At 38.0% G+C, this 23,377-nt stretch overlaps 1 long non-coding RNA gene across 1 annotated transcript in view; it reads right to left on the reverse strand.

The window, feature by feature from the left end:
• Positions 1-452: 452 nt before the first annotated feature.
• Positions 453-23,377, reverse strand: part of LOC125277092 — a 49,419-nt gene continuing 26,494 nt past the window's right edge. Inside the window, exon 3 of the long non-coding RNA XR_007186811.1 lies at positions 453-1,734. This is a non-coding gene — a long non-coding RNA (uncharacterized LOC125277092). The remainder of the gene's footprint in view (positions 1,735-23,377) is intronic.

Genomic DNA, 23,377 nt, shown 5'->3' on the forward strand with positions numbered 1-23,377 from the left:
CAACACTTCAGCTTGTGATTCTTATTAAGTGGGGGTCATGTTTCAGGATTCTTTACCTTAGCAGTCCTGACACCTCACACTTCTGAAGACTCCCAGTAGGTTGCGGTTCTGGAAAATGGTGGTGCTGGAGACTAAAGGGTTCCTGATGGTTTCACACCTAATTCTTCACTTTAATTCTTAAAGTCTTTTGCAGTTCATATACGGTCTTCTCAACCTGGTCAGCATCAATACACAGATAGCCTGTGGCATTTAAACGATGCTCAATTGGTACTAACGGGCCCAAAGTGTGCCAAGAAAATATCCCACACACCATTACACCACCAGACTGAACAGATGATACAAGGCAGGATGGATCAATGTTTTCATGTTGTTTACACAAAATTGTGACATTACCATCTGAATGTCGCAGCAGAAATCAAGACTCGAGACCAGGTTATGTTTTTCCAGTCTTCTATTGTCAAAGTTTTGGTAAGCCCATGTGAATTATAGCCTCAGCTTTCTATTCTGAGCTGACAGGAGTGGCATCCAGTGTGGTCTTCTGCTGCTGTAGCCCATCTGCTTCAAGGTTTGACATGTTGTGCATTCAGAGATACTCTTCTGCATAACTCAGTTGAAATGAGTGGATATTTGAGTTATTGTTGCCTTTCTTTCAGTTTCATTTTTTTCTTTTTCGGAGCATTTCATGCAAATCCTATGTGTGCATGAAAATCCCAGTAGATCAGCAGTTTCAGAAATACTCAGAAAAGCCCATCTGGAAAATTATATTATATATATATATACACAGCTATGGAAAAAATTAAGAGACCACTCCAAGTTCAGAAATCAATCTTAATTTTTTCCATAGCTATTATATATATATATATATATATATGCCATAGAACTGCTTCGACTGTCTATGCAAACTCCCTGCTTACTTTTCCTAAGAACAGATAGTTCATGTCAACAGTTAATGTATACTGAGCACTCCATCTCACATTCATTCATCTAAACACACAGGACATTATTATAGGGACGAGTAGCCCCGGTTATGAACCAGATGGCCTCCGTCTGTCCTACACCTCTGGATGGATGACCAGCAGTCGAGATTTTCTCTAACACTTCAGACATCTCAGGTCTAATGGCTAGTGGTAGTTGTTTGGTCTGAAGTGGATGCATTCAGCCTCAACGTGCTTTCACACACTCCCACACACTCCCGGCTCCTTAAGCCAATTTCTTATCAAGTTTCCCGCCAGGCACTTCAAACGCTCTGTATATTTTTAGTGGAGAGAAAAAGGAGTCGCCTTCAGGTTCAAAGTTCAGGGTCAGAGCGCTTTATTTATGTTTAGATGACATTCTTGTTCAGGCTACATCGGTGAGCTACTCAAAGGGCCCAAAACAACTATATCACTTCTAGCACTCTTACATAACCAGATTCATCGTTTCGGTTCCAAAACCCAAAAGGATCTTCGCCATTCTGGCAGAACCCACAGAATCTACGGATCACACCGCTGGCTTGTCCCGTCAGGGGAAAGCCCAGAGTCTGGGGAATTGGCCCAGAGTATCAAGGTTAGAATGAGTCATCGTGTGAAGGAGGCGAACGGAGGGCCTCCCTGCTTGGCTGTCATGATGGGGAGATGGAAAAGAAGAATCTGAGAGCCGAGCCACAGCCTGTCAGATCCCGTTCAAGAACGGTCGTGATGAGTTCACCCAGAGTGCCACGGCAGGATCGTTTGCTTCAGCTTCTCTTTTCTGTTCCTACCAGGCAAAAACAAAATGGCAGATAGTGTGATACACATACAATGCCTTTTGTATTCTGCAGTGTCCTTGAAGATATGGCAACAAACTCAAAAAATAATAAAAATAATGTTGTTTGGGGGGAAAATAATAATTAGAAAGTTCAAATGCATTTATTTGAAAAATAGAAATCTTTTGTAACATTATTAATGTCTTCACATATATATATATATATATATATATATATATATATATATATATATATATATATATATATATATATATATATATATATATATATATATATATGGCACAACTATATGGGCAATGTTCAGAAAGTTTGCTACTAGAAAAATAATTTCATAGATGTACAGACGTCTAAATCAAAGTACAAAAAAGACACACATATTAAAGGTCCCGTTTTTCGTGGTTTTTTGAAGCTTTGATTGTGTTTATAGTGTGCAATATAACATGTGTTCATGTTTCGCGTGTAAAAAAACAGTATTTTTCACATAATTTACTTATCTGTATACCGCTGTTTCCACTGTCATAAAAACGGGCTGATGACTTCCTTGTTCTATGAAGTCCCTCCTTCAGAAATACGTAACGAGTTCTGATTGTGCCAGCGGTTCCTGTGTTGTGATTCGACAGCAGTTTAGCGAACCTTGCCCGGAAAGGTCACGCCTCTTACCATAACGTGGAGATGCACGCGCTCAGTGTTATTGTAAACATGTCTTTAATTTTACCCTATCAATTTGAGCCGGAATCAGACCCGGTGATTGGACTGCGGGATGAAAATAACAGCATTTCGACGACATGGCGACAAACACACTCTACAAACGCAACTCTTGTGTATTCCTGTGGGCGGAGGTTAGTCAAAAAACTGTTTTAGTGACGTCATTAAAGAAGGAAGTAGAGGGATGTAGTCCAAACTGGCCATTCGATGTAGGCAACTTCTGTTAAATAAAATATCTCGCTTGGCATTGAACTTTGAGCTTTAAAATTTTACAGATTTTATTTATACTCTAACAACAAAATTACACACTAACTAAAGTTTGAAACATGGGATCACAAAGAACGGGACCTTTAAGTTTAAAATGAGAAAAAAATAAGGCCTGATTTGAAGAACAGAACAAGCTTTCCATGGTAGGAGTTCATTTTCTGAGGGCCTAACTGCTCAAGAGCCTCCTAAGAGAAGAAAATAATCACTGATTTAATAAAAGAAAGTGAGATACAACTTGTACGAGGCACTCCAGATGATAAACTGCTCATGGGACAGATGGGTAGAAGTTGAGGACATTCTAGCAGATGCTATGTGTATGCAGCTCCAGCTTTAAGAGTTGGAAAACCCTCACAAGCAACTCAAATAAGTAAAAGCTTTCTGTATGCTGAGGACTGTCCAACTGGCAGAGGAAGAAAAGACAGAACTAATATAGAGGGAAAGAGAGCATGTGTATTTGATACAGATGTGATTTGTTAGGTCCTGCCTTTGTCTGCGTGTTAATAGGAGGAAACGGACACGTTCATTAGAGTTCTGACCCTTGGAGGCTACGACCAGTCTTACTGTTTAGTTTTTGCTAGTGACACTTGTTTGAGGTAGTAACTCAAAGGCAAATGGAGTCAGTGTGAATGCACCTTGGTGTGGTCTGCAGCTGGTGACCTCCCAGTCTCCGCATCAGGGAGGCGGAAGAAATCAAACAACACAGCATCAGGCGCAACACAGCTGCCTGGGTAAGCATCTGTGTATGTGTGTGTGGAAGAGAGAAAGCGTTTTTCCATTTCTTTATTACTTTATTCTTCATCAGAATCATAACATCTGCTGCGTAGTACGGAATGGAATTCAGAATCTGAAATAGAAAGGAGATCCAAGCAAAACTAAAAACGAGAATTTGAAAACTATGGAGTAATACGTGAAAACTGCTTAGATTAAAAGATGAACATTATTAAACATGAAGGGGGTGTGAAAGAAAATGACCTTATTTCATTTTGCAGACGTTTTGTTTTGAACACTACCATTCAAATGTTTGGGGTCAGTAAGATTGTGTGTTTTTGAAAGAAGTCTCTTTTGTCCACCAAGGCTACATTTATTTGAGCGAGAGTAAAGTAAAAACAGTAATACAATTTAAAATAACTTTAGTATTTTAAAATATTTTAAAATGTAAGTTATTCCTGTGATGCAGCCATTACTCAAATGTCACATGATCCTTCAGAAATTCTAATATGTCTAATATATTTTTGTAGAAATAGTGATATATATTTTTATTCAAAAGTTCAAAATAACAGCATTTATTTGAAATAAAAAGTTTTTGTAAAATTTTAAATGTCTTAACCATCACATTTGATCAGTTTAATTCATTCTTGCTGAATATGAGTTCAAATTTCTAAAAATAAAAATATCTTACAGACCCATAGTGTGCAATACATTATTTAAAAATGTCTTGCTCAAGGATTAAAAAAAAAAAAAAAAACTCAAATTAACAAAACGAGTAATAGTGAGATAGTTTAAAATAACTTCACATTTGAAGATATAAAGTCACAATTATTATACATAAATGTAAAAATAAGGTAAATGTGAGACAAATTTCAAAGTTATTCAAATGTGAAATATAAAGTCACACTGTGATGTATAAGTAACAACAGTATAAAATAACAAATAATTGACATACGTAATTGTTTAAACGTTTAAAATAAGAAATACTCACAGTAGCTATGTTTCCATTCACCAATTTTTATGCTAATTTTAGGATATCACATGAAAAACACTGCAGGGAAATGCCAAGATGCACATAAATTCTAAAAAAAAAAGTGCATTAAAAAAAAACTTATGTGCTCAATTGAGGTGGATAATTGTAACATCTCAAATGTTGTTTTATTTATTCTGAAATGCCTGAGCCAAAGTCTGTCATCAAAATGATTTGGTATAATGACCTCCCAGAGGTGTCTCACATGATCATATTCAAAACATCAGGCATCCGCAAGATAACATGACAGCATTTATTGTGTTTCGTTTGCATGCTCTGAGACACAGGTGCTTCCCTGATTTCAGCAACTTTCATTTTTATTACAGATATTTTGCACCAGTTTCCCAGGAAGTGACAATTTTGCTCTCTTAAACACATGGAATGGAAACACTGCTTTATTCGCAAACGTTTTATGTGATATTCCAATTTTGCGCATAAAGCCGGGCACACATTTAACGACTAGCTAAAACATTCTAAGGCTGAGCTCAACATACAGCGATTGTTTCCTGCGACTGAAGCAGATTTATATACTTACACACGGAATTTGAACACCGACTGTAATCGCAGACTGAACGCAACTGGCTCTGACTGGACGCGATCAGTCATAAGTTTCAATTTACATTCATAATCGCCTTACAATCGTTAAGTGTGTGCGCGGTTTAAGTTAAATTCGCAACTTTGGATGGAACATAGCTAGTGTGAGATATAAATTCAGTTACTTTACAGGTGCTGGTCATATAATTAGAATATCGTGAAAAAGTTTATTTTTTTATTGTAAATTATTTTAAAAAATGAAAGTTTCATTTATACTAGATTCCTTACATGTAAAGTAAAACATTTAAAAAGTTTTTTTTTTTTTTTTTTAATTTGTTGATTAGAGTGTACAGCTAATGAAAGTCCAAAATCCAGTATCTCAAAATATTAGAATATTTACATTTGAGTTTCATTAAATGACCATCCCTACAGTATAAATTCCGGGTATCTCTTGTTCTTTGAAACCACACTAATGGGGAAGACTGCTGACTTGGCAATGGTCCAGGAGACAATGATTGACACCCTCCACAAAGAGAGTAAGTCACAGATGGTCATTACTGAATGTGGTGGCTGTTTACAGAGTGATGTATCAAAGCATATTAAATGCAAAGTTGACTAGAAGGAAGAAATTGGGTAGGCAAAGGTGCACAAGCAACAGGGATGACCAACAAGATTGAGAATACTGTCAAGTAAAGCCGATTCAAACACTTGGGAGAGCTTCACAATGAGTAGAATGAAGCCGGAGTCAGTGCATCAAGAGTCACCACACTCAGACACCTTCAGGAAAAGGACTACCAAGCCACTTCTGAAACAGAAACAACGTCAGAAGCATCTTACCTGGGCTAAGGAGAAAAAGAACTGGACAGTGAACAGTGGTCGAAAGTCCTCTTTTCAGATAAAAGTAAATTTTGCATTTCATGTTGAAATCATGGTCCCAGAGTCTGAAGGAAGACTGGAGAGGCACAGAATCCAAGCTGCTTGAAGTCTAGTGGGAAGTTTCTGAAGTTAGTAATGATTTGGGGGGCTGTGACATCTACTGGTGTTGGTCCATTGTGTTTTATCAAGTGCAAAGTCAATGCAGCCATCTTCCAGGAGATTTTGGAGCACTTTATGCTTCCATCTGCTGACAAGCTTTATGGAGATGCTGATTTCCTTTTCCAGCAGGACTTTAGCACCTGCCCGCAGTGCAAAAACCACTTCCAAGTGGTTTGCTGACCATGATATTACTGTGTTTTATTGGCCAGCCAACATGCCTGACCCCTGAATCTATGGGATATTTTCAAGAGAAAGATGAGAAACAGTCGATCCAACAATATACAGATGATCTGAAGGCTGAATAGTGCCTCAGCAGTGCCACAGGCTGATCACTTCCATGCCACACTTCACTGATGCTTTAATTTGTGCTAGGAGCAAGTCATTTGCTGTAATATGTGCTGCCGACCAAGTATTGAGTGTACAAATGAACATACTTTAAAGAACTTGAACTTTTCTGTTTTGAAAATCCATTTTTTGATTGATCTTAGGAAATATTCTAATATTTTGAGATACTGGATTTTGGACTTTCATGAGCTGTACGCTCTAATCATCAAAATTAAAAAAAAAAAAAAAAAAAAAACTTTTGAAATGTTTTACTTTACATGTAGGGAATCTAGAATATATGAAAGTTTCATTTTTAAAAATAATTTACAATAAAAAAAATGAACTTTTTCACGATATTCTAATTATATGACCAGCACCTGTATATTTGTTCATTTTGAGGTGGAAACAAGCTTCCATACTTTACATATCATGACACTGCAAGTAAATTAATGAACATAAAATGCTTTATAAATGAACAGGTTGTAGGTAAAATCTTATGCACTTTCCCCTTTATGTGGCCTTTTGCTTTTTTCAACTTATAATATTCACTTCTCTTTTTGTTCTCTTTTTTTTTTTTTTGTTATCGTTCATCAAACGAGCTACGACAATAAAAACTGGTGCACTCTCTATGAACTGGGTCTCAATCAGAGAGCGGCTGAACCAAACATAAACTACGCCATCGCTGTCAAAGGTCAACTTTCAACCCCACATTATGTCTCAAAATGGCCGACCTCTGCCTGGCCTCTTTACCTTTAATCACAACCGCAGGGAAAACCATTACACGACTCTCGGCTCCGAAATATCTCTAATATGTCTGTAATTGTGTGAAACCGTTCAAACAGACCGATGGGTTTGTGAAAGAATGGAATGTGGTGTATTTTCATCGTTTGCTCAATTTTGCCTCCGACTCTTGCGGTCGTGCATGCCTTAATACGCAATAATCTCTTTTTAAGTCTATTTTGGGATAGATTTGAAATGGAGGGCCATATATCAGTGTGAGGTAGCAATGCTTATTTGGCAGTGACTCCCGCTGTCTGTGTGTATGGTGTTTAGCCCCCCTGCAAGACCTTACGACTCCCAAACATATTTCAAAGGGATTTACAGACTCGATAACAACCCTCTGTCATGTTACACTGAAAACCAAATACGAAAAGTGACGCAGAGGCTCGCGAATGCTGTTGTTTTAACGATGCATTCCACCTCTGTGTTTTCAGAACAAACATCTTTACAGGTTCTCAAGCTATTTAGGTGGGGAAAAAGGAAAACACATTATATGCTTCAGTCGGGTTTGTTCAAATGCCATTTTGTTGAGTTGTATTACCCAGTTCACAAAAAATCTGAGTACTTCAGGAGGACTTTCCAGAACCTCGGCCCCCACCAAAAGCAAACAGTCCAAATTGATCCCGTTGTTCCTTAAACAAGTGTGATTTATCATTTTAAATGTTTCCATTTTCTGAGCAGGTTGCCCTTGTGGATGCCTCGGTCGCCTTGGTGACGGCGGTGATGACATGTCACATCTTTGCTCATCACTTCAAGAAAAGCAATAGCTCCGGAAATGCAGGAAGGAAACATTGAGTGTGTGTGAGATGTCTGAGCAGTAAAACTCCTCTGCAGTGGGCCAGAAGGACCATCTGCGTCAGATCAAAGCCAGATCCTGTGTGTTCTTCTCCACTGTTTCCCTAAACCTGGCACACACATACACATCCACATCAACCACCAGACGGACACGGGCGTTTTTTGAACCCTCGCTGCATGCATGCAGTGGGGATCGGATAACAGAGATGCGTGTTTGTAGGGACACCGGAAAAGAGGATAAAGCAAAAGAGGACTGGAGCGTAAACTATGCCTGCGGTCGGAGGTTTATGAGAGAGACTCTGTAAGCAGGTGTGTGCTTCAACTAGCGGATGGATGGTCTGTGTTTCTACCGTTTACAGCACACTTTCACGAGCGAGACGGGTTTTGATTAAGATGGGCTGCACGCTCCGCCGACCAGAGCTGCGTCATGTCCGGCTTTATCAAACAAAGAGCTTCCTTGCTATAATGTATTTGGACATCTCTATCAGTTTGCAGAGCAATCACTAGCCACCCTTATAACTAAAAAAAAATACTACTCTTTTAAAAAAGGAGTGGTTAAAAAGTACCAGTTGACAGTTAACTAAAACTACCTGCTGTAATTGCAGACATTAAGCTGTTAGCGTTCAACTGTATTGCCCACAGTACACATACCTTTCAAAAGAGACCAAAACCATGTATATAATCCAAATGGTTCAAGAACAGCATGCAATGTACTTTGGGAATGCCTTTTTTAGGCAAAGTTTACAGGAATTCTAAGGGATTAAAGTGATTTAAGACAGTTATTTGGTACAAAAGCAATGATGACCTCCATTAGGATGACAGAATACAAATACTACTACAAACACTCCAATTTCTGAATTGAAAACATTATGAATGGTAGCATTTCGGCTCCACCTTTAAAATGATGATGTAAATGCTTCAGGGACTCTGTTGCCTCAGGGTTATCTGTGAATCATTTTTTGAACAAGTTCATTTACAAGAACTATCCAAACACACCAGTTCACTAAAATTAATCAGACTTCCTAATGCTACATGTATACATTCTGTAAGTATTTTTCCCCATTCATTTTCTAAGAATTTTTAAACATCTTCAAAGAACTCTTTATTGAGAATATTTAAAATCATGAACCATACCAGACAACTCTGAATCACATTACAAACTATGATTTTAAGCAAAAACGTATACGTAAAGACCAAGAGGTGTCAGATGAACTACAATACTATGAAGCATTATGACTGATGTAATAAAAAAACAAAACAACTGAAAAATAAGTAACTAATGACAGCTGATGTAGCATTTTGTGATACACTGCTCCTCATTTGGCAAAAGTGTAACCTACTGTCACGCTACTGAAAAATGTAGTCAAGTTTAATAGCTCTTTTTAGTAACTCTCTGCCACACATACACAAAAATGTCTAGGTGATGCAGAAGCAGAAACTAAATAAAGTTTGTACAGAACTTTTTTTTTTTTTTTACTCATAACAGTGAAGTTTTCGGTTTAATTAACTTTCCACCACACAAGGCTAAGAAAAACTATGGAAAATAAGATCAGCTCTGATAATTTCAGGGTGGTAACCACAAGGGTGAACAGATAAAGATCTGTCCACTGCTTCTCAGAGTACATTTCACAGACTGCCGGGTGGGATTTCTTTTCATTGAGAAGAAGCAAGCATGAATCCATGACTAATCATAAAATTTCTGTAAACTGCAGCAGTAATAATGTGAAAGCTGGTTATGAGGAAACGGCGGACGCCAGAGCAGTTCATGGTACATTTTTATCAAGTTTAGATTAAAGGTACGGTTCACCAACCACCCACTGCTGAAATGATTGTGCAATGTTTTTTGTTAATGAGTTTTAGTTAATGGCTACAGGAAGACCCCACAGAATTTACACACTCTCAGAATACTTTATTCTGTGTGTCTATGACATTGTCCCCTCTAGGGGGCAGTAATGTAAAATCCTTTTTTACTTACTTTGCAGTAGGTTTCTCTTGAGTCTTTTAAATAAAGACCAGATGAGCACAAATTTGATGCTGCAGCTCAATCCTTTCATATTCAATGATAAGAGGAAAGCAAAAAATTAAGCTCCTGGATTCATGATACTGTTTCTACATATGGTCATTTCTATCTGCAATCACAACAGAACAATAAATAATTGGAAAAGACCACTGCCAGGTCCCTGTCAGCTTCACCTGAGATTCTAGTTGTAATGAGTCAAAGGCAGAGGTTCTTAAAGTGTGGGATGACCTAGCTTTTAAGTCTTGTTCACATTCTCATATTCAAATGACAATAAATTTTATTTATGCATTTGTAGCAAAGACCAGCTAGTAAGAACTGTGCGAGTAAACCTCACTCCCCTGGCATCAAGAGGTGCTGTCTTTAGCGTCTTTGTTATTGCGCCTACCGTCAATGCGTGAAACGATGGTTCGAATCAAGCTAGGAGCAGTGTCAGTAGAATTGGAGGGGTTACGTTGGTGCCGTGACCCAGACGGGAGTGAGGTTTAGGAGGGCGAGTATAACGGAGGCCAGCTAGTAAGAGCTGTGGGAGTTAACCACTCTCACTCTCCTCAAGAAAACTAATGGAACATACGCAGTTTTCATTGTCACTATAAAACACCTTTATTCAGGGAAAAACAAAGCCGAATGGAATTTTAAAAAAAAAGAGAAAAAAAAAAAAAAAAAAAAAAAAATCACAGCTTTATAAATAAAAAGATTTAACATTACTTAAATTGTTAAATTGTCTAAAGCAATGTAAAACGAAAAAAAATGCAAGCAAAGACATTTGCGAATAATAAATAAAAATGATGTATCCTTCATTTAATATTCGACAATAATACCGATTAAGAGGGTGACAAAATTTGAAAACTACTGGCTTACAGCATACCCAGGCAAATAGAATTCACCACCATCCTGCATAAAACTTAAATTCTGCCCAAAAGCTACCAAGCTATGTGCTTCTGAACACGCCCTGTGGTTTTATACTCTACTTCTACACTCTCTGTATGTCTTCAGTTGACCAAACACATCAGTGTAACACCTGTACAACGACTCGGACTGAATAAACAATCCCAAAATGGTTGTTTTAGACTTTGCGCCATTAAACCATGTACTTAATTCCTCTAAAAGTTTGGCAAGCAGAATGACATGGAACGTGAATGAGCATCTGTCAGGGTTAAATGCACGGGTCCCGCTCCAAAGAAAACAAATGCACAGCAAGGTGAATCTACTCACAGCAATATAGAGGAGGGGAAATATCCATGCCTGCATATTTCACCTCAGAAATCCTCTGAGCCTGGGCGTCTACCCAAAAATCTCATGAAGACATTGCACAAACTAACTCTGTATACAGGTTGGGCACCTACTTGACCACCTGTCCATCACAGGGGCTTAAATCTGTTACTTAATACAACCATTTAGAGTTATTGTGTATTCATTCTTGACCAAATATTAAATATGAAGACTAATATCAATTTATAAATGGTTTTCCGGAATACTGTAACTGAGCTCTTATATGCAAATACGATATAACCCAACGGAGCCCAATGGCATGGATCTGATCCGGTCTTTCCAAAGGAAATCCTTTAATGAAATTCTGAGGTAAGCTGTACTGCACTACATCACACTGTCAATTACATAATTTAACCACAGAAACCACCACCAACATTGTATTTGCTTCATCCACAAGCCGTTTAACAAATACTGTTTTCTTTAAAAAAAGCAACTCGCCGGTCAGAAGTCAGACATAAAAATAAATGGTGTGGTCACATGTAATCAATTAGATCTCATAAAAGGCAGTGATAGGTGCTTGGGGCCTGTTGAAGGCCATGGGGTTAAGAGAAGCAAAACCCAACAGGAAAACCCCAAGTCTCACGGCCTGCCAGCAGCAGGACAGGATTATGGAAGGTTTGGTTACTCTTTGGCTCGTCTTTCCTATTTCATCAACTAACCTTGTCAATTCTCTCTCCTACTTGATCTCACACTTTCCGTTGGAATTTCCATTTGCTAATCTGACACATTACTACCAAGATCACCGGGCCTGACCGCCAGTACTTTTCCCCCGCCTCACGAAGCCGTGGCATATGTAGTTTGTGCCACACTTTCAATCACTGGAATGCCTAGTAAAAGAGCATACTGTATACGCTAGACGGATAAACATGTACTGCTCAGTTTTAGCCATTTTCTGCGTATTTGTAATGTTTCAGATGCAGTTTTTTGAAGCTGACAGGGAGAGTGCTCTGTGAGGAGGGGGTCGGTCGGTCTTAAACAGGAAATACTAGTGTATGGCAGCTGTATTTGACATGGATGAATCACAGAACTGTGTAGAGGAAAAAGGGTTATTTCTGTTTGTCCAGCCATACTCGTTGTTATGAAAGATTTTATTGCTGGTATGATATTTGTATATGCAGGTTGACTTCATGTATACCTAACAGAAAACATTATTTTAAAAAATGTCTTTGTAAGACAGTATTACAGAGAGTATTTTGCTTTATTCAATGGGATTTGATGTCCACATGACGTTCAAGTTACAATTATTAACATAGAGCGTCTTTACATATAGTAGGCTTCTGCTAAGAAAAAATATTGAGCTAAGATCAGGCTATCACAGTCATGTCCAGATTGATGGAGAGTGTGGACCAGTGACAAGGTGACAGAGAACACCAATCCAGGTCTACAAGGCTTGTGTGGTGAGAGTCATGGACTAGTGTTAATTTTGAAAGCAAATTTTGATTTAGTTTTAGTCATTTTAGTCATTCTGAATTGTTTTAGTTTTTGTTGAATAAATATATGATTTTAGTTGACTAAATCTACAGTAGATTTTGTCGACTAAACTCTAATGGGTTTAGTTAAATTGTAATGCATCAATTAAGCATTTTCTAAAATTTTCAAACTTTTAGAGAAAACATCTATTAACCTGTTAATATGAATGATATTAAGGTTTGAACATGCAATACAGACACAGATTTAGTCTAACTCCTGTAACATGTAACATGTAACGTCTTTATTTATCTTAAAATTAAATAAAGCCTCTTTTCATAAAAAAGAAGAACATGATCTTCTTTTTAATTAATGATATATGCACTCTTTATAACATTCTTTATTCTTTCAAGCAGACATATTTATTTGTATAAATTAAATGAAGAAATCCATATTAAAGCTGTTAAAAGTAATTTAGTCAAGATCGTTGAGTGATTTTCTCTTTTTCTTTTGTTATTTGATTAAAGGTGCCCTAGATTATGTTTTTAAAAGATGTAATATAAGTCTAAGGTGTCCCCTGAATGTGTCTGTGAAGTTTCAGATCAAAATACCCCATAGATTTTTTTTGTATTAATTTTTTTAACTGCCTATTTTGGAGCATCATTATAAACGCGACGATTTTATGCTGCGGCCCCTTTAAATCCCGTGCTCTCCGCCCACAGAGCTTGCGCTTGCCTTGAACAGTGCCTTAACAAAGTTTACACAGTTAATATAACCCTCAAAATGGATCTTTACAAAGTGTTCGTCATGCATGCGGCATGCATGCGTCGGATTATGTGAGTATTGTATACTGTTATATTGTTTACTTCTGATTTTGAATGAGTTTGATAGTGCTCCGTGGCTAACAGCTAATGCTACTCTGTTGGAGAGATTTATAAAGAATGAAGTTGTGTTTATGCATTATACAGACTGCAAGTGTTTAAAAATGAAAATAGCGACGGCTCTCGTCTCCGTGAATACAGTAATAACCGATGGTAACTTTAACCACATTTAACAGTACATTAGCAACATGCTAACGAAACATTTAGAAAGACAGTTTACAAATATCACTAAAAATATCATGTTATCATGGATCATGTCAGTTATTCTTGTTCCATCGGCCATTTTTCGCTATTGTTCTTGCTTGCTTACCTAGTCTGATGATTTAGTTGTGCACATCCAGACTTTAATACTGGCTGCCCTTGTCTAATGCCTTTTATAATGTTGGAAACGGTTACGTAACAGTCGGTGTTATGTTGAGATTCGCCTGTTCTTCGGAGGTCTTTTAAACAAATGAGATTTATATAAAAAGGAGGAAACAATGGAGTTTGAGACTCACTGTATGTCATTTCCATGTACTGAACTCTTGTTATTTAACTATGCCAAGATAAATTAAATTTTTCATTCGAGGGCACCTTTAACATTAATGATGGACAGCACCAGGTTATTAGACTGCTGTTACTTTAAGGCTGAATGCACAGATCCAATACACTGATACACATCTGATATTCTCCCAACTGTTTACATTCATTTAAGACATAACCGACTGTGTTTGTGTGAATACTCACCAAAATGGACATTTTGAAAATAATTTAGTGTGTATTTGTCCGTTCGAGCGCAAAAAGATGCAAAAGAGACGTCTGAGAGGCAGCTTTCTGGACTTAATTGAGCTCTCTTTCGCATCATCACACTCTTTTTCCCCAGACGTTTACATTTTTGAACGTTTTATGTGACATGCAGAAAGTGTATGACAACATATGTCGTCTCGTTTTCGTTAACGAAAATTATGACACAAATTATTTGTCAATGAAATTAACACTGTCATGGACCCTGTACGCTCAACAAGAAAGTAGGCTAAAGGCTTTCCACTAGCTTGGCCTCTGTTGCATCCTGTGCATTACATAGCAGGACAAGATTCTCAACTGAACTGTCCTTAAGAGAGCAGGGATCTCTTTCATGTTCACCCTTCTCAACCAGAGATGCATGCAACGGCCGGTTCATGATGTCCCGAATGAATGAAGGGCACATTCCGAACAATCTCCTGTATGGCAAGCTGTAACGAGGAACGTGACAAACAGGCAGACCCCACCTGAGGTACAAAGACGTTTGCAAAAGAGATCTCAAGGCCTTCGGAATTGACCCAGATTCTTGGGAAGCTACTGTACCGCCTCAGACAGACCGTGCTGAAAGGCCTCTCCAACTTCAAGGAGACTTTTAATCAGCAGTCTGAGGCAAAGCAGCTACAGAGGAAGGCCAGAAGCCAAACTATCCAACCTGCCTCAGAGTTCAGCAGCAGAGAATTTCGAGTCTCAACTGACGCCGCCCCAGTGACCCTCATCCGAAGTTATCCATAGTCTGCCGAGACTGGCGGATGCCTTAGGTCTGAAGTGCTCCAAAGTCATTTTTTCTATAGTTGGCAAATGAGAAAACAATGTGAGTGATCCAAGTGAAATGAATAATTGAAAAAGAAAAAAAATAGGACGGGTACCATCTACCCATTGATATGTTTGGATAGAGGCAGATCTGAATGCAAGCTTGCAGTCAGTTTTAAAGGTCCCGTTCTTCGTGATCCCATGTTTCAAACTTTAGTTAGTGTGTAATGTTGTTGTCAGAGTATAAATAAAATCTGTAAAATTTTAAAGCTCAAAGTTCAATGCCAAGCGAGATATTTTATTTAACAGAAGTCGCCTACATCGAACGGCCAGTTTGGACTACATCCCTCTACTTCCTTCTTTAATGACGTCACTAAAACAGTTTTTTGACTAACCTCCGCCCACAGGAATACACAAGAGTTGCGTTTGTAGTGTGTGTTTGTCGCCATGTCGTCGAAACGCTGTTATTTTCATCCCGCAGTCCAATCACCGGGTCTGATTCCGGCTCAGATTGATAGGGTAAAATTAAAGACATGATTACAATAACACTGAGCGCGTGCATCTCCACGTTATGGTAAGAGGCGTGACCTTTCCGGGCAAGATGCGCTAAACTGCTGTCGAATCACAACACAGGAACCGCTGGCACAATCAGAACTCGTTACATATTTCTGAAGGAGGGACTTCATAGAACAAGGAAGTCATCAGCCCGTTTTTATGACAGTGGAAACAGCGGTATACAGATAAGTAAATTATGTGAAAAATACTGTGTTTTTTTTACACGCGAAACATGAACACATGTTATATTGCACACTATAAACACAATCAAAGCTTTAAAAATACACGAAAAACGGGACCTTTAAGAAAGGGGCCGTTTTAAGCAAAATAAGTGATCGGAGAAGTCCAGCATACATCACCAGAGAAAAGTCATTTTACTGGAAGATTGAGTTATAATATTTTAAATTTAAAAAGAAAATGAAGCAAACTTTATTCCCTAAAAACTGGTTCCCTAAAAAGATCTTTCTGTCCACATCATCTACTGAACGTATCTTATCTATTATTCATCTATGATGTTTGTGTTTGTCTGTCTTCACTGGTGAATGAAAGAGTCATGTCTTTTTAAACATGTAAGGTATGCATGTCATTTCTGTTGTGGGTGTGCAGTGGTTTGGGTTCGCTGGCTGACAGGCCTCCACGTGTCTCCTGTATGACTGAATGTTTAGTTTGGTTCGTACACATCCTCGAAACATCTACTTCAGTGTTTCCCGTCTCAAATATAATCCAGGTGCTGTGCCATACCAGGAGAGCACAACAATCCTGCACTCATTCACCAACATTACCACCTCCCATGCTCCTCGAAGACACACACGCAGCTGCAGATGGGGCAGGGGGAGAAGGCTAAAGATAAAACATTTAGTGTTTATTATGAGAAGAGAGATGGAGAGCGGGAGAGAGGGAAAAGACGAGAGGGCAAGATAAAAGATGTGAGGATTGACAACAAAAGAGAAAACGCTCAGTTTGCAGTATTAAAATATATAGTGAATGAGCAAAGGTGAAGATAAATATACAGTAGGGTCCAAAAGTATGAGTGCTCTAGGGAAAATACTCTTAAAAAAAATTTATTTAACAAGTTCAGCATTTCAATTTGATTACATGTAAATACTTCTGTTTTTAAATTATTTAAAGTTCTTTATTGAAACATTTATATTAAAAGTTGTTTTTAATATTTAAATTTGTTTGCTTTCACAACAGCATCAAGCTGATGTTTATGTAAAACCTGATTATCATGTTTCACAGCATGGTTTGAGAATGTGGAGTTCACATGGTCATGGTCACTTTGTTTACAAATTTTCAAAGCTGAATTTCAAAATCAATTCAAACTCAAAATGTGAAACGTTTCAAAATCTTGTTTATTGTCAGGTTTAAATTATATTTTTTAATCCCAGATGTTCAATGTGGTCTCAGATTTTGAAGCCCACTGTATATATGTGTGTGAGAGACCAATCTGGAGAAAAAAAAAAAAAAAGAGCAGAAAGAAAGAAGCAAACAATCTGTGAAGTGTCTGTCGAGAGACAGATGGTGTAAAGCAATGTCTTATTTCTGACCTCTGACCTCTAAGCCTCCGCTGTACCCTACTGACGTGAAACTCTTATTATAACGCTCCTGTACTCAATTGAGCTTTTGACCTCAGCAGATCTGTGATCTTTCATCATGCACATGTACCTTTACACATGCTAGCACAATAATAAAAACTATACTTCATCTCACTCCATAACCAAATAGCACAGTGATGACGTACAGGTTAATCTTGATCAACAAGCCACTGAGCAAGTGCTTACAGAGGAAATGACGCTCTAAAGTTGATGGACCTTCTAACAACTAACAGATTTCCTACAGCAGAGCCAGACATTAATTAAACCTTCGTTTTTATATTAAATCATGTTACCCATGATTTTGTTTTCCTGCTGTTCAGATCAGATTTACTGTGTTTTGTAGGGCTGGGACAATACATCGATTTGCGATACAATGAATCTGGATCGATCCTGATCGTTTCTCTCTCAAATTGATTCTGAGCTTAGTTTTAACAGCAGATGTAGGCTAGATTTTAACCGCACACTCAAATGCTCACGAAGAAGAGTGCTGGGCAGCGATTGTGCGTTCGGCCGAGTCATGCAAGTGGTTAAATATACTTACACTTCAGCTCAGAATGCTTTTATGACACGAGATTTGTGTAAACACACCCCACTGTGATGTCTTACGTCTACATTGAAAAAATTATGTTGGTTGACAAGCTTCGACAGTTCAGTTTTACTGGTATATCAGTCCAACAGAAAGACCAGCATCAAACCAGCATAAACCTAACAGAACCATCATGGAAATTCATGCTGGTCTAAAATGGTCTCCTTAGTAAAGCTGTTACTCTGTCTAAAGAAATTTCCCCCCATTTTCCTGCTACTTTGTGAATACTAACACAAATGTAGAGTTTGTCGCCCCTCTGTGGCCAAATTTAAGAATTACCAGCTACCAGAAGGTTCATGTACACCTAACGGGAACTTTTTTCCTCCCTAATGTCTTTGATAAGAAGAGATCTGCTAGATATGCTTAATAGAATAACGCAGCGAGTATAAATACAACATTTTCCAGCAAAGTCTGAGGATAAAGACAATAGATACCCAACTAGTTTTGCCAGAAAGCTTTTTGGATGTAGGGTTGTAGGGGCATAAATGTTTCCTCTCTAACTTACGTAGCTACTCAGATTGCTTACATCACTGTTTTGGCTGTAGCTTGCACAGTGGGGGATCATGGGATGGTGAGAATGTGGCTACATCATGCCTGCTTAAATCCATCTCTCTTTCTCTTGTTCTCTCCCTCATTCTTCAACACAAACAGTTAGAGTAAGGAACACCAAACTCGTTACCTCAAGCCCTGTTGCCAGAGAGGGGAAATAAACAGACGAAATCTGGACTGCGTGGAGTGAAATAAGATGAGCGAGAATCAGATTCAGTACTGCTACGTCAAGTTCCCCAGCGCTGCTCCGCTTGGATCATCTATTAAACCCACTAAAGCTGGAAAAATAGAGGGATGTTGATGTTGGAGAGCGAGGAAGAGAGCAGAGTGTGCAGGTGTAGCATTATGTCAGAAATACAGAAAAATGAGAGAAGCAGAAGCATGTGATTGAGATGAGATTCTTTTTCCCACAATTACTCATTCACACATTCGCACAGTCAAACACACACACTCCTTTTCCATATTTGGCTTACACACACCGGAATCCCTCAATTTTTTACTGTCAAATGTGATCCTTCCACTGTTGGTTTCAAGAAAGAAATGTAACTACCCTCCAAACACTTGGAAATATGCTAGGTTTCAAATTGAGGTTATGGACAATGTCAGCATAAATCTTTATAATTTCTTGGCATAAATGCATTAATATAACTTGAAATCGCCATTGAAGACAAGCAATAATGATTTTCATAATAATGTTCATAATAATAGCAATATACAGATATCACAGTCAGACAAGCCCATTTGGCAGCCGTGATGCCTGATCTTTCTTTCTTTTCTTTTCTTTTTTTTTATTGATTATTGGTACAGCACACCTTTAAAGAATGTCAATTTCCTCTTCTAAAAATTAATTGTTTGTGTTATCCCACATCAATGCAAAGTTATTCCAAAACGATAAGGATTTATACAGATATTGTAGAAGCATTTCCAAACATTTAGAGGGCTTTTTATAGGACTTCAATTACAGTTGGGTATTCACATCATGCATCAGTTCTTTTCAATGTCTTGCACATGATGTTATTTGAGTTTTTGACTCTAAACCCTGTTTTTGATCATTCCCTACACTGGGTTTTCCTTGCTGGAAAAAAATCCTTTAGACCAGATGTGACCAGATATGCTAGTTAAAAAGCCTGATGGGGACACCAATATACAAAACACAACATAGCTGGTATATAGATATAGTGTCCTATAGAATCACCTCTAGAATCACTATGGTGTGAAATCTTTCCTTCAAATAAGAGTTCAATCATGAGACGATTTAGAGCAGGAACACTGCTATCTTAAAACATAGGTTCACTTCTGAATGGATGAACATTTTTTTCCACTTCTTTCCTCCAGACCTCCCTGCTTTCAGGAAAAGCAGTGCAGTTCTGCATGGTCACCTGTACATATTCCATCTGCAGATATGATCATCTTCCCATGATGTAAACACACACACACTGAAATAGGTTGTTGCTATGGCCTCTGAGTCCCATGGAAGCTGATGAGCTCCTGGCAGCATCTTCTCAGTACAGAAGCCAAGGGGCAATCAGCAGAACAGACCATGAAACACTGAGCGGAGATTCCCCAAGGCCCCCCACAAGCACTCACTGACACATGCGCCACAGGCTCATGAGCTCATTAAATGGCTGGTATCAGAGTCTCGAAGGTAAGTTGTTTATTTAAACAATTATTTAAATGTGTAATGCAACAACTAAACATTTAGCATATTCAATATTTTTACTCTTTGTGCACATTGTGCTTTCGAAACCATGTAAAAGCAATTATTCTATCGACAGCTTTGGTTCTAAACTGTAAGAAATAAAAACAACTGCATTTTTCTGCATATACTGTACACAGTGATAAAAATGTTTTTATCTTAGGTAGAATTTTCTGTAAAAATTTGAATTGAAAATGTTTAAGGTGGATAGAAAAAAGATACACTGTCAACTATATACGTAAGCAATAAGGTAGGAGAGGCTGTACTGTATCATGAATAAGTCACAGCTGAAGGGTGTTGTTAGGCACTATGTGCTGTAAAAAAATAGTCCCTAACCATGAACAGCAACAGAAGTTACATTATTACGCCATTAGATGGCGGCAAAGACTGTCTTTATGAGTGTGTCAGTCAGTAGCGAAGACTTTTACATTGAAAAGACTGAATTGTTGTGAACAAGGAACAAGACACAACTGACAAATGCTTTGACTAGCTGTCAGTCATGGGAAAACCCCTTAACTGTTAAAAGGACAAGATAATGCATCGGACATTTAAACAATTTCTTTTTTATCATGAACATAGGACTGACCTGAAAGAAAATCTGAATGCAGGTAGTAAACTTGCTCACTCGATCTCTTTCTCACAATACTCTTCTACATAATACAGTAAGCTCAATGAACAATATCAATTGAGAACATACAGTTTACGTTGCTAAAGGCAGGAACACACCAAGCCGACACCGATGAACTAGTGGCGACGAAAGCAGACTGCGGGGTTGGCTCACGTCAGCAGGGTCTGGGTCCAAAGTTGGCCTGACACACCAAACCAACACTGATAAAAATGATATGCTTGATTTACTTAAAAAATATAATGAATTCTTTTGCAAGACTAGTCTTTGTACAAACTACTTAATTTTTCTGTTTGTTGAAATAAAATTTGCACATAAAGTTAACTTAATTTTAGCATTCAAGACACATTGGACACATTCAAGAACCATTTCCACAACTTTTACAAAATCTTCACTCTGCAAAGTCTCCTTTTGTTAGGCGTTAGCCAGAAGATGGGTATATTCCCTTTATGGCATGCCCAAAACAGTTGTTTTTATTATTAAAACAACTTTAATTGTTGTTAGCAGGTCCTCAACCCAAGCACATGTTCTACACTTCACCACGATGGTAACCCCAAAACTATTAACATAACAGAAACTTTTAAATACCAACATAATAGAACAGTAAACATTAAAAAGTCTCTCCATTTTCTCATGTTGCTAAAAACTGCTTAAAATAACAGTTTATTTCAACATTTACACTCCTAGATCAGCCCCTTTGCAAAGCATGATGGGTTGTGAAAGTCTTGTTTGATTGAGTCCTGGTTGAGTTTACTTGATTGAAACATGTTATTTTAATATGAAAACATCAAGTTAAGTCAAAAAGTAATTGTTTTAAGTCAAATTAACATGAAGCAATTAAATTTGAACCAGAAACCTAATACAATGGTGCTGAATCAAAATAAGTTGTTTACATAAAGTGAACAGCATCAAAAAATCATTTTTTTGAGTGAACGCTCGACAGCCGACGGCACATCCGTTCTGCGCCTGCGTAAGAAGAAATGCCTTTCCGAACCAGCAGGTGGCAGTAGCTGAACAACCAATCAGAATGATCAGATGGCCCGACGAACCGACGAGCTCCGACGCCGATTCAACAAGTCGAATCGGCCGAAAAAAAGCAGACGAGGACCAACTTCAGCCGATGGTGCAGAACACACTGAGAACACTTAGTCGGCCGACGAACAAAAACTGCCCACCAGCCAACCGTCGGCTTGGTGTGTTCCTGCCTTAACAGTGGTTGCTTAGGGTGGTTGCTAAGGGTGTTGTGTAGTGATACACAGAACCGTTGGGTGAAGCGGTCATAACCGTGTTTTATCGCGAATAAAACACAGCTATTGACCAGTCAGAATCAAGGAAAGGAACTTACCATTTTATAAAAAGTAAATATATAAGGGAACATTATGCATATATTGTAATAATTGCACAATGTTAAAAAAATGTTCTTATTCTGTCCATACATACACTCCAAAACTAGCTTACCAACTCCAAGGCTTCAAAAAGGTTGATTTTGTAAGGCGGCATTTCACCAGTACTATAAACCATTCAACAATCAACATTAGGCCTACAGTCTCCAGTGGACATTAAAGACAACAGAGGACGGAGTGCTAACAGGGTCACTGTTGATCCTCATCGGTACTGGGCTCATATGTGTCGAGCATCCACTCTGGATCTAGAATCAGCTCCCAGTTGTCTATATGATTATGTTTGTCAGGACACAAACTGAAAACTCAGATGCCAGACCAGCACTCTTCACCCTGAGAAGTTAAATAGGAGAACAAGAAGTGAGGAGAGGGTTAGAAAACCACCAAACACCATCATTAATCACAGCTCAGCTCCGGCCAGAGTCACTGACAGTCCATGACCACTTCAGTCAACCAGCCCATTTGTTAACTCAGCTAAAGCTGGTTTTTATTAGCTACATGACAAACCGACTTCTAACTGTTTTACGTATTTGGGTTCTTCATCCTCATGAGAGAACATTGGGCGGATCGTGAGAATCATGCAGATTTCAAGGTGGTTCTTTAAATGTTATGAATTTTCAGTTCACTTGATCAAACTTATCACAAATGAGTTCTAAGATGATGAAGGGTGAAAACACTACAAAGGTTTTCCACAAATTCTGATGAAGACCAGCTACATGCTCTGAATATGATTTCAAAGGCAGCCGCTTGTGACTTGGATGGGATTTTGAAATCTTACACACTGTAAAAGAATAAAGACATTAGTGATTTTGGCTGATATATCAACTTCTATTGGCCGGTTAATGCAGTAAGTTGCCAACTCCACTTATTCTAAGAAGATGAGAGTTTAGATTTAATGTGTCCTTTGACCTTCCCAAAAATGACTCAAAAGCTGGCCTACTATCCTAATCATCTTATTTACTCTCTACCAGTGGTTTTTAGCATTTTTGATGCCAAATATCAAAAATTATTACCCTTCAAGACAACTCTATATTATATACATTATATATATTATTCTATTTATACTGTGAGAGAAAAATAAAATGTGATAAAGACAACGTTTACAAAATGAATTAACGGCCTATATAATGTTACTGTATTATTTTGTTATTTTTGTTTTTTCTATTAAGTTGAAATGTATTTGTATTTCAGTTTTATTATTTAGCTACCTCAATTTACAGTACTGTAATTCAGTTAAATCTATCATGACAACTCTTGGAAGATTGTTAGCATGGTAATAGATATGACAATGTTAATGTATTTTCTCTTGGTGGAATAGATTTGCTACGCTGCTGCTGAAGTG

The sequence above is a fragment of the Megalobrama amblycephala genome, linkage group LG10, assembly GCF_018812025.1.
Source record: "Megalobrama amblycephala isolate DHTTF-2021 linkage group LG10, ASM1881202v1, whole genome shotgun sequence".
Lineage (NCBI taxonomy): Eukaryota > Metazoa > Chordata > Actinopteri > Cypriniformes > Xenocyprididae > Megalobrama > Megalobrama amblycephala.